This window comes from Ranitomeya variabilis, chromosome 5 (assembly GCF_051348905.1).
Source record: "Ranitomeya variabilis isolate aRanVar5 chromosome 5, aRanVar5.hap1, whole genome shotgun sequence".
Classification (NCBI taxonomy): domain Eukaryota; kingdom Metazoa; phylum Chordata; class Amphibia; order Anura; family Dendrobatidae; genus Ranitomeya; species Ranitomeya variabilis.
The window spans coordinates 16,912,465-16,920,981 of NC_135236.1; positions in this window are offsets into that span (position 1 = coordinate 16,912,465).

Sequence of the window (8,517 nt, forward strand, 5' to 3'; positions counted from 1 at the left end):
GGAGCCAAAACTTAGTTCTCTCCCCCCTCACAGGGATTGTGATTGTGCTATAGACTTGATTCCTGGCAGCAAGTTTCCTAAGGGTCGTTTGTTCAATCTGTCTGTGCCTGAGCATGCTGCTATGCGAGAGTATATTAAGGAGTCCTTGGAAAAGGGACATATCCGTCCATCCTCATCCCCTTTAGGAGCAGGTTTTTTTTTCGTGGGTAAAAAAGATGGCTCCCTGAGGCCCTGTATTGATTATCGCCTGTTGAATAAGATTACAGTCAAATACCAGTATCCTTTGCCACTATTGACTGATTTATTTGCTCGTATTAAAGGGGCAAAGTGGTTCTCTAAGATTGATCTTCGGGGTGCGTATAATTTGGTGCGGATTAAGCAGGGAGATGAGTGGAAAACTGCATTTAACCCTCCGTCACATACGACTGATCTGACAGGCGCTTCTCTTTTACTTTCATTTCTCCTTCCTCACCAGATTGTGAGGAAAGCCCCTCCCTCCAGGTAGTCTCCTGTCTCTTGAAGGTCTGTGAAACCTGATATCACAGTTGGATTTCAGAGCTTCAGGGGAGAGGATATAGCTGCACAGATCTCTCAGGCTCATTGTATGTGAATACGTCACATTCAGTAAGGTTGGTATTTTATGTTTTTATTCATCACAATAGTTTATTTAGCTTGTTTTATGAATGTATAGCACAAAATGTGAGGATATTTCATAGAAATAAGGGAGATTTTATAAAAGAAAGTGTGCTGCTCAGGCATATACAGTAGTTCCCTAACATATTCCTTCTCTTGCTTCAGATTATCTGCTGAAATGGAGATGAAAATGTACAATTTATCCAAACAACTTGATGTTGAGGAAGTAACAAACATGCTGTTAGATGATAGAGACCTCACACTGAATGAGGATTTAGGAGAGGAAAGTGAGATTTATTCTCATGATGAGGTGGAAGAATGTGTCCTGGATTCTGAAACAGAGCAAGATGGTGACAGTGGTGAGGATGAAGAAGTTGGATCATATTATATTGGAAAAGATAAAAATACTAAATGGAACAAGAAGCCATTCCAGAAAAAACGTAGGGAACCTTTAAACATTATTACTCACCTTCCTGCAGTAATAGGAACTGCACGTAATGCAAAAACTGCAGTTGAATGCTGGAACAGTATATTTACAGATTACATTCTGGACTCTATTGTCACATATACCAACCAATATATAGACATTATAAAGGACAAGTACATCTGCAACAGAACCATCAAGCCCACAGATGAAATAGAACTGCGTGCTTTTTTTGGATTACTGTACCTTGCAGGAGCTTATAGGGCAAATAGACAAAGTTTTTGAGGAACTTTGGGGTAAAGATGGGGATGGAGTTGAAAAATTTAGCCTTGTTATGTCCATAAACAGATTCAAGATTCTAATTCGTTGCCTTCGGTTTGACGACAGAACTACCCGAACCGAACGCAAAACACATGACCGACTTGCTCCAATTCGTGATATATTTCAAAGATTTGTTGTAAACTGTAAACAAAGTTATTACCCTGGAGAGAATCTCACTATTGACGAAATGCTCCCTGGTTTTCGTGGTAGATGTGCCTTTCGTCAATATATTCCATCAAAGCCAAACAAATATGGAATAAAAATTTATGCCCTTGTTGATGCCAGTAAGACCTACACTTACAACCTGGAAGTTTATGCAGGAAAACAACCAGAAGGTCCTTACTGTGTGAGCAACAAACCCATTGATGTTGTAAAAAGACTGGCTGAACCCTTATTTGGATCGGGTCGCAATATTACAGCTGACAATTGGTTTACAAGTTGTGATCTGATTGATTATCTGAAAATTCAGAAGCTGTCATATGTGGGAACTGTAAGAAAAAACAAAAGGGAATTGCCGCCACAGTTTGTAAGTGTGAAAGAGAGACAACAGTACAGCAGTATGTTTGCATTCCATAATGGAAAGGCTTTAGTTTCCTATGTACCACATGCCAAAAAAATCGTACTTCTTCTATCAACACTTCATGATGATGCTGCCATCGATCCTGGGACTGGGGCAGAAAAAAAACCGGAGATAATTACATTTTACAATGCCACCAAAGGGGGTGTGGATACAGCAGATCAGATGTGCTCCACTTTGAACGTCAGCAGAAACATCAAACGCTGGCCAATGGTCATATTTTTTGCTATGTTGAATTTGGGTGGTATAAATTCACAAGTGATTTATCTTGAAAACAAGCTTGAACCACTCCGTAGACGATTGTATCTGAAAAAATTGGCCCATGAACTAGTACTTGGAGAGCTATGCAGGAGAAGCGTGAAAACAATCGGTATCCCCTCTCGCCTTCAAGTTCAGCTCAAAAGGTTCCGCCCAGAAGATGATGGTGAAAAGTCACCATCTGCACCACCTCACAAAAGAAGGAGATGCACCACCTGCCAAATGGAAAGCGGAACCAGAAGGCTTTCAAATTATGAATGTCTCAAATGTAGTGTTGAGCGATACCGTCCGATACTTGAAAGTATCGGTATCGGAAAGTATCGGCCGATACCGGCAAAGTATCGGATCCAATCCGATACCGATACCCGATACCAATACAAGTCAATGGGACTCAAGTATCGGACGGTATCCCTGATGGTTCCCAGGGTCTGAAGGAGAGGAAACTCTCCTTCAGGCCCTGGGATCCATATAAATGTGTAAAAGAAAGAATTAAAATAAAAAATATTGCTATACTCACCTCTCCGACGCAGCCTGGACCTCACGGAGGGAACCGGCAGCGTTCTTTGCTTAAAATTCACGCGTTTACTTCCTTCCGTGAAGTCCCGGCTTGTGATTGGTCGCGTGACGCCCATGTGGCCGCAACGCGACCAATCACAGCAAGCCGTGACGTAATTTCAGGTCCTTCAGTGATTTTAAAATTACGTTCTGGCTTGTGATTAATCGCGTCGCGGTCACATGGGCGACTCGACCAATCACAAGCGGTGACGTCATGGGAGGCAGGACACGTGCTCATTTTAAAATGCGCGCGTGTCCTGCCTCCCATGACGTCACGGCTTGTGATTGGTCGCGTCGCCCATGTGACCGCGACGTGACCAATCACAAGCCAGAACGTAATTTTAAAATCACTGAAGGACCTGAAATTACGTCACGGCTTGCTGTGATTGGTCGCGTCGCGGCCACATGGGCGACGCGACCAATCACAAGCTGTGACGTCATGGGAGGCAGGACACGCGCGCATTTTAAAATGAGCGTGTGTCCTGCCTCCCATGATGTCACGGCTTGTGATTGGTCGTGTCGCCCATGTGACCGCGACGCGACCAATCACAAGCCAGAACGTAATTTTAAAATCACTGAAGGACCTGAAATTACGTCACGGCTTGCTGTGATTGGTCGCGTCGCGGCCACATGGGCGGCACGCGACCAATCACAAGCCGGGACTTCACGGAAGGAAGTAAACGCGCGAATTTTAAGCAAAGAATGCTGCCGGTTCCCTCCGTGAGGTCCAGGCTGCGTCGGAGAGGTGAGTATAGCAATATTTTTTATTTTAATTCTTTCTTTTACACATTATTACATTAATGTTGTTTCGATACCGATACCCGATACCACAAAAGTATCGGATCTCGGTATCGGAATTCCGATACCCGCAAGTATCGGCCGATACCCGATGCTTGCGGTATCGGAATGCTCAACACTACTCAAATGTCATAAAGCAATTTGCCTGACACATGCAAAAATGGTGTGTAATTCTTGCTATTTGCTCTGCAAGTGTGACTTTTCTGGGGAAACCTCAGCATCTACTTCTGATTGAATATGTTTTTAATAGTACTTAAGGTACCTTAAAATTAAGTTTGTGTTCAAAAATTTTCTTTGTACATTTTTTTGAGAGAGTCGAACTGGGGACTATTTGGCGGGAGTTTTGAAAAGTTTGTATTTCATAGTTATTAGTTTTATGTTAAGTAAATGGTTTTTTTTGCAACTGATTATGTGTAGTCTCTTTTATTACATCCCTATGAAGGTCACTGATCACTTTTAGAGCACTGAAATTGCAAACATTAGATATTATAGGTATTTTTCCAGCAGGCGCCTGACAGGCACATTGTATGTGAACTCGTTAGTCCGAATATTGTATGTGACGGAGGGTTAATACGCCCGAGGGCCATTTTGACTATTTGGTAATGCCTTTTGGTCTTTCTAATGCCCCTTCAGTCTTTCAGTCCTTTATGCACGATATTTTCCGTAAATACCTGGATAAATTTATGATTGTGTATTTGGATGATATTTTGATTTTTTCGGATGACTGGGAGTCGCATGTTCAACAGGTTAGGAGGGTTTTTCAGGTTTTGCGGGCCAATTCTTTGTTTGTAAAGGGTTCAAAGTGTATTTTTGGGGTTCAGAAGATCTCTTTTTTGGGGTACATTTTTTCCCCTTCTTCTGTTGAGATGGATCCTGTCAAGGTTTGGGCTATTTGTGATTGGACGCAGCCTACTTCCCTGAAGAGTCTTCAGAAATTCTTGGGCTTTGCTAATTTCTATCGTCGATTTATAACTGGGTTTTCAAGTGTTGCTAAGCCTCTGACTGATTTGACTAAGAAGGGTGCTGATGTTGCCAATTGGTCCTCTGTGGCTGTGGAGGCCTTTCGGGAGCTTAAGCGCCGCTTTTCTTCTGCCCCTGTGTTGCACCAGCCTGATGTTTCGCTCCCTTTTCAGGTCGAGGTTGATGCTTCCGAGATTGGAGCGGGGGCGGTTTTGTCGCAGAGAAGTCCCGATGGCTCAGTGATGAGACCATGTGCATTCTTCTCTCGAAAGTTTTCGCCCGCCGAGCAAAATTATGATGTCGGTAATCGGGAGCTCTTGGCTATGAAGTGGGCATTTGAGGAGTGGCGTCATTGGCTTGGGGGTGCTAGACATCATGTGGTGGTCTTGACTGATCACAAGAATCTGATTTACCTTGAGTCTGCCAGGCGTCTGAATCCTAGACAGGCGCGCTGGTCGTTGTTTTTCTCCCGGTTTAATTTTGTGGTTTCATACTTGCCGGGTTTGAAAAATGTGAAGGCAGATGCCCTTTCTAGGAGTTTTGAGCCTGACTCCTCTGGTGATTCTGAGCCTACGGGTATCCTTAAGGATGGGGTGATTTTGTCTGCTGTCTCCCCAGACTTGCGACGTGCTTTGCAGGAGTTTCAGACTGATAGGCCTGATCGTTGTCCGTCTGGGAGACTGTTTGTTCCAGATGAGTGGACCAGTAGAGTCATCTTGGAGGTTCATTCTTCTGTGTTGGCAGGCCACCCTGGAATTTTTGGTACCAGAGATTTGGTGGCCAGGTCCTTCTGGTGGCCTTTCCTGTCTCGGGATGTGCGTACTTTTGTACAGTCTTGTGATGTTTGTGCTCGGGCCAAGCCTTGCTGTTCTCGGGCTAGTGGATTGTTGTTGTCCTTGCCTATTCCGAAGAGGCCGTGGACGCACATCTCTATGGACTTTATCTCGGACCTCCCGGTTTCTCAGAAAATGTCCGTCATTTGGGTGGTGTGTGACCGTTTTTCTAAGATGGTTCATTTGGTACCCTTGCCCAAATTGCCTTCTTCATCGGAGTTGGTTCCTTTGTTTTTTCAGAATGTGGTTCGTTTACATGGTATCCCGGAAAACATCGTTTCTGACAGGGGATCTCAATTTGTGTCTAGGTTCTGGCGAGCGTTCTGTGCCAGGATGGGCATTGATTTGTCTTTCTCGTCTGCATTCCATCCTCAGACTAATGGCCAGACGGAGAGAACTAATCAGTAGTGTTGAGCATTCCGATGCTGCAAGTATCGGGTATCGGCCGATACTTGCTGTATCGGAATTCCGATACCGGGATTCCGATACTCTTGTGGTATCGGGTATCGGGTATCGGAACAACATTAATGTTAAAATGTGTAAAATAGAGAATTAAAATAAAAAATATCGCTATACTCACCTGTCCGACGCAGCCGGGACCTCAGCGCAGGAACCGGCAGCGTTGTTTGTTTAAAATTCCCGCTTTTACATGGTTACGCGAAGTCCCGGCTTGTGATTGGTCAGGGCGGCCATGTTGCCGGGCCGCGGACCAATCACAGCAAGCCGTGACGAAAATACGTCACGGCTTGCTGTGATTGGTCCGCGTCCCGGCAACATGGCCGCCATTAACCAATCACAAGCCGTGACGTCACGGGAGGCTGGAAACGCGCTCATTTTAAAAAGGGTGCGTGTCCAGCCTCCCGTGACGTCACGGCTTGTGATTGGTTGCGTCGCGGTCAACCAATCACAAGCCGGGAGGCTGGACACGCGCCCATTTCAAAATGAGCGCGTCCAGCCTCCCGGCTTGTGATTGGTTGATCGCGGCGCAACCAATCACAAGCCGTGACGTCACGGGAGGCTGGACACGCGCCCATTTCAAAATGAGCGCGTCCAGCCTCCCGGCTTGTGATTGGTTGATCGCGGCGCAACCAATCACAAGCCGTGACGTCACGGGAGGCTGGACACGCGCCCATTTTAAAATGAGCGCGTGTCCAGCCTCCCGTGACGTCCCGGCTTGTGATTGGTCAGGGCGGCCATATTGCCGGGACGCGGACCAATCACAGCAAGCCGTGACGTAATTTTGTCACGGCTTGCTGTGATTGGTCCGCGTCCCGGCAACATGGCCGACCTGACCAATCACAAGCCGGGAATTCACGTAACCAAGTAATAGCGCGATTTTTAAACAAACAACGCTGCCTGTTCCCTCGCTGAAGTCCCGGCTGCGTCGGACAGGTGAGTATAGCGATATTTTTTATTTTAATTCTTTCTTTTACACATTTATATGGTTCCCAGGGCCTGAAGGAGAGTTTCCTCTCCTTCAGACCCTGGGAACCATCAGGAATACCGTCCGATACTTGAGTCCCATTGACTTGTATTGGTATCGGGTATCGGTATCGGATTGGATCCGATATTTTGCCGGTATCGGCCGATACTTTCCGATACCGATACTTTCAAGTATCGGACGGTATCGCTCAACACTACTAATCAGACCTTGGAGACTTATTTGAGGTGTTTTGTGTCTGCTGATCAGGATGATTGGGTCGCCTTTTTGCCATTGGCAGAGTTTGCCCTTAATAATCGGGCCAGTTCTGCCACTCTGGTTTCTCCTTTCTTTTGCAATTCAGGGTTTCACCCTCGTTTTTCATCTGGTCAGGTGGAATCTTCGGATTGCCCTGGAGTGGACACTGTGGTGGATAGACTGCACCAGATTTGGAGTCATGTGGTGGACAATTTGAAGTTGTCTCAGGAGAAGACTCAACAGTTTGCTAATCGTCATCGTCGTGTGGGTCATCGTCCTCGTGTTGGGGACTTGGTGTGGTTGTCTTCTCGTTTTGTCCCTATGAAGGTCTCTTCTCCTAAGTTTAAACCTCAGTTCATAGGTCCTTATAAGATTTTGGAGATTCTTAATCCTGTATCTTTTCGTTTGGACCTACCAGCATCTTTCGCCATTCATAATGTCTTCCATCGGTCGTTGTTGCGGAGGTACGAGGTACCGGTTGTTCCTTCTGTTGAGCCTCCTGCTCCTGTGCTGGTGGAGGGTGAATTGGAGTATGTTGTGGAAAAGATTTTGGACTCTCGCGTTTCCAGACGGAGACTTCAATATTTGGTTAAATGGAAGGGATATGGTCAGGAAGATAATTCTTGGGTGACTGCCTCTGATGTTCATGCCTCTGGTTTGGTCCGCGCCTTTCATAGGGCGCATCCAGATCGCCCTGGTGGTTCTCATGAGGGTTCGGTGCCCCCTCCTTAAGGGGGGGGTACTGTTGTGACTTCTGTTTTTGGCTCCCTCTGGTGGCTACTGGTGGTACTGGCTTACTTTTGTCTTTTATTTCCAGTGCACCTGTTCCCATCAGGAATTGGGAGTTTCCTATTTAGTTTGGCTTCTCAGTCATTCTAGTGCCGGCAAGCAATGTTACCAGAGCACCTCTGTTGCTTGCTACCTGCTCCAAGTCTGCAATTCAGCTAAGTTGGATCTTTTGTATTTTTGTGTTTGTTTGTCCAGCACGCATTAATATTCTCTTGCTGCTGGAAGCTCTAGTGATCTGAAATTACTACTCCGGTGTCATGAGTTGATATCGGAGTTAAAGGTAATTTCAGGATGGTTTTTTAGGGTTTTGAGGTGACCGCGAAGTCCTCTTTCGTATTTTCTGCTATCTAGTCAGAGGTCCTCTCTATGCTGAACCTATATTCATACTGCGTACGTGTTTTCCTCTTACCTAACCGTTATTATATGTGGGGGGCTACTATCACTTTTGGGGTTTCCCTGGAGGCAAGTCAGGTCTGTGTATTCCTCTACTAGGGGTAGCTAGATCTCCGGCTGGTGCGAGACATCTAGGGATAAAACGTAGGCACGCCCCCGGCTACTATTTTTTGCGTGTTAGGTTCAGCATCGCGGTCATCTGAGATTCCATCTTCCTAGAGCTAGTCCGTTTTTACCTGAGTCCCTGCCATTGGGAACCATGACAGTTCGCTATCCACAGTTAGGGAAATGGTTGAGA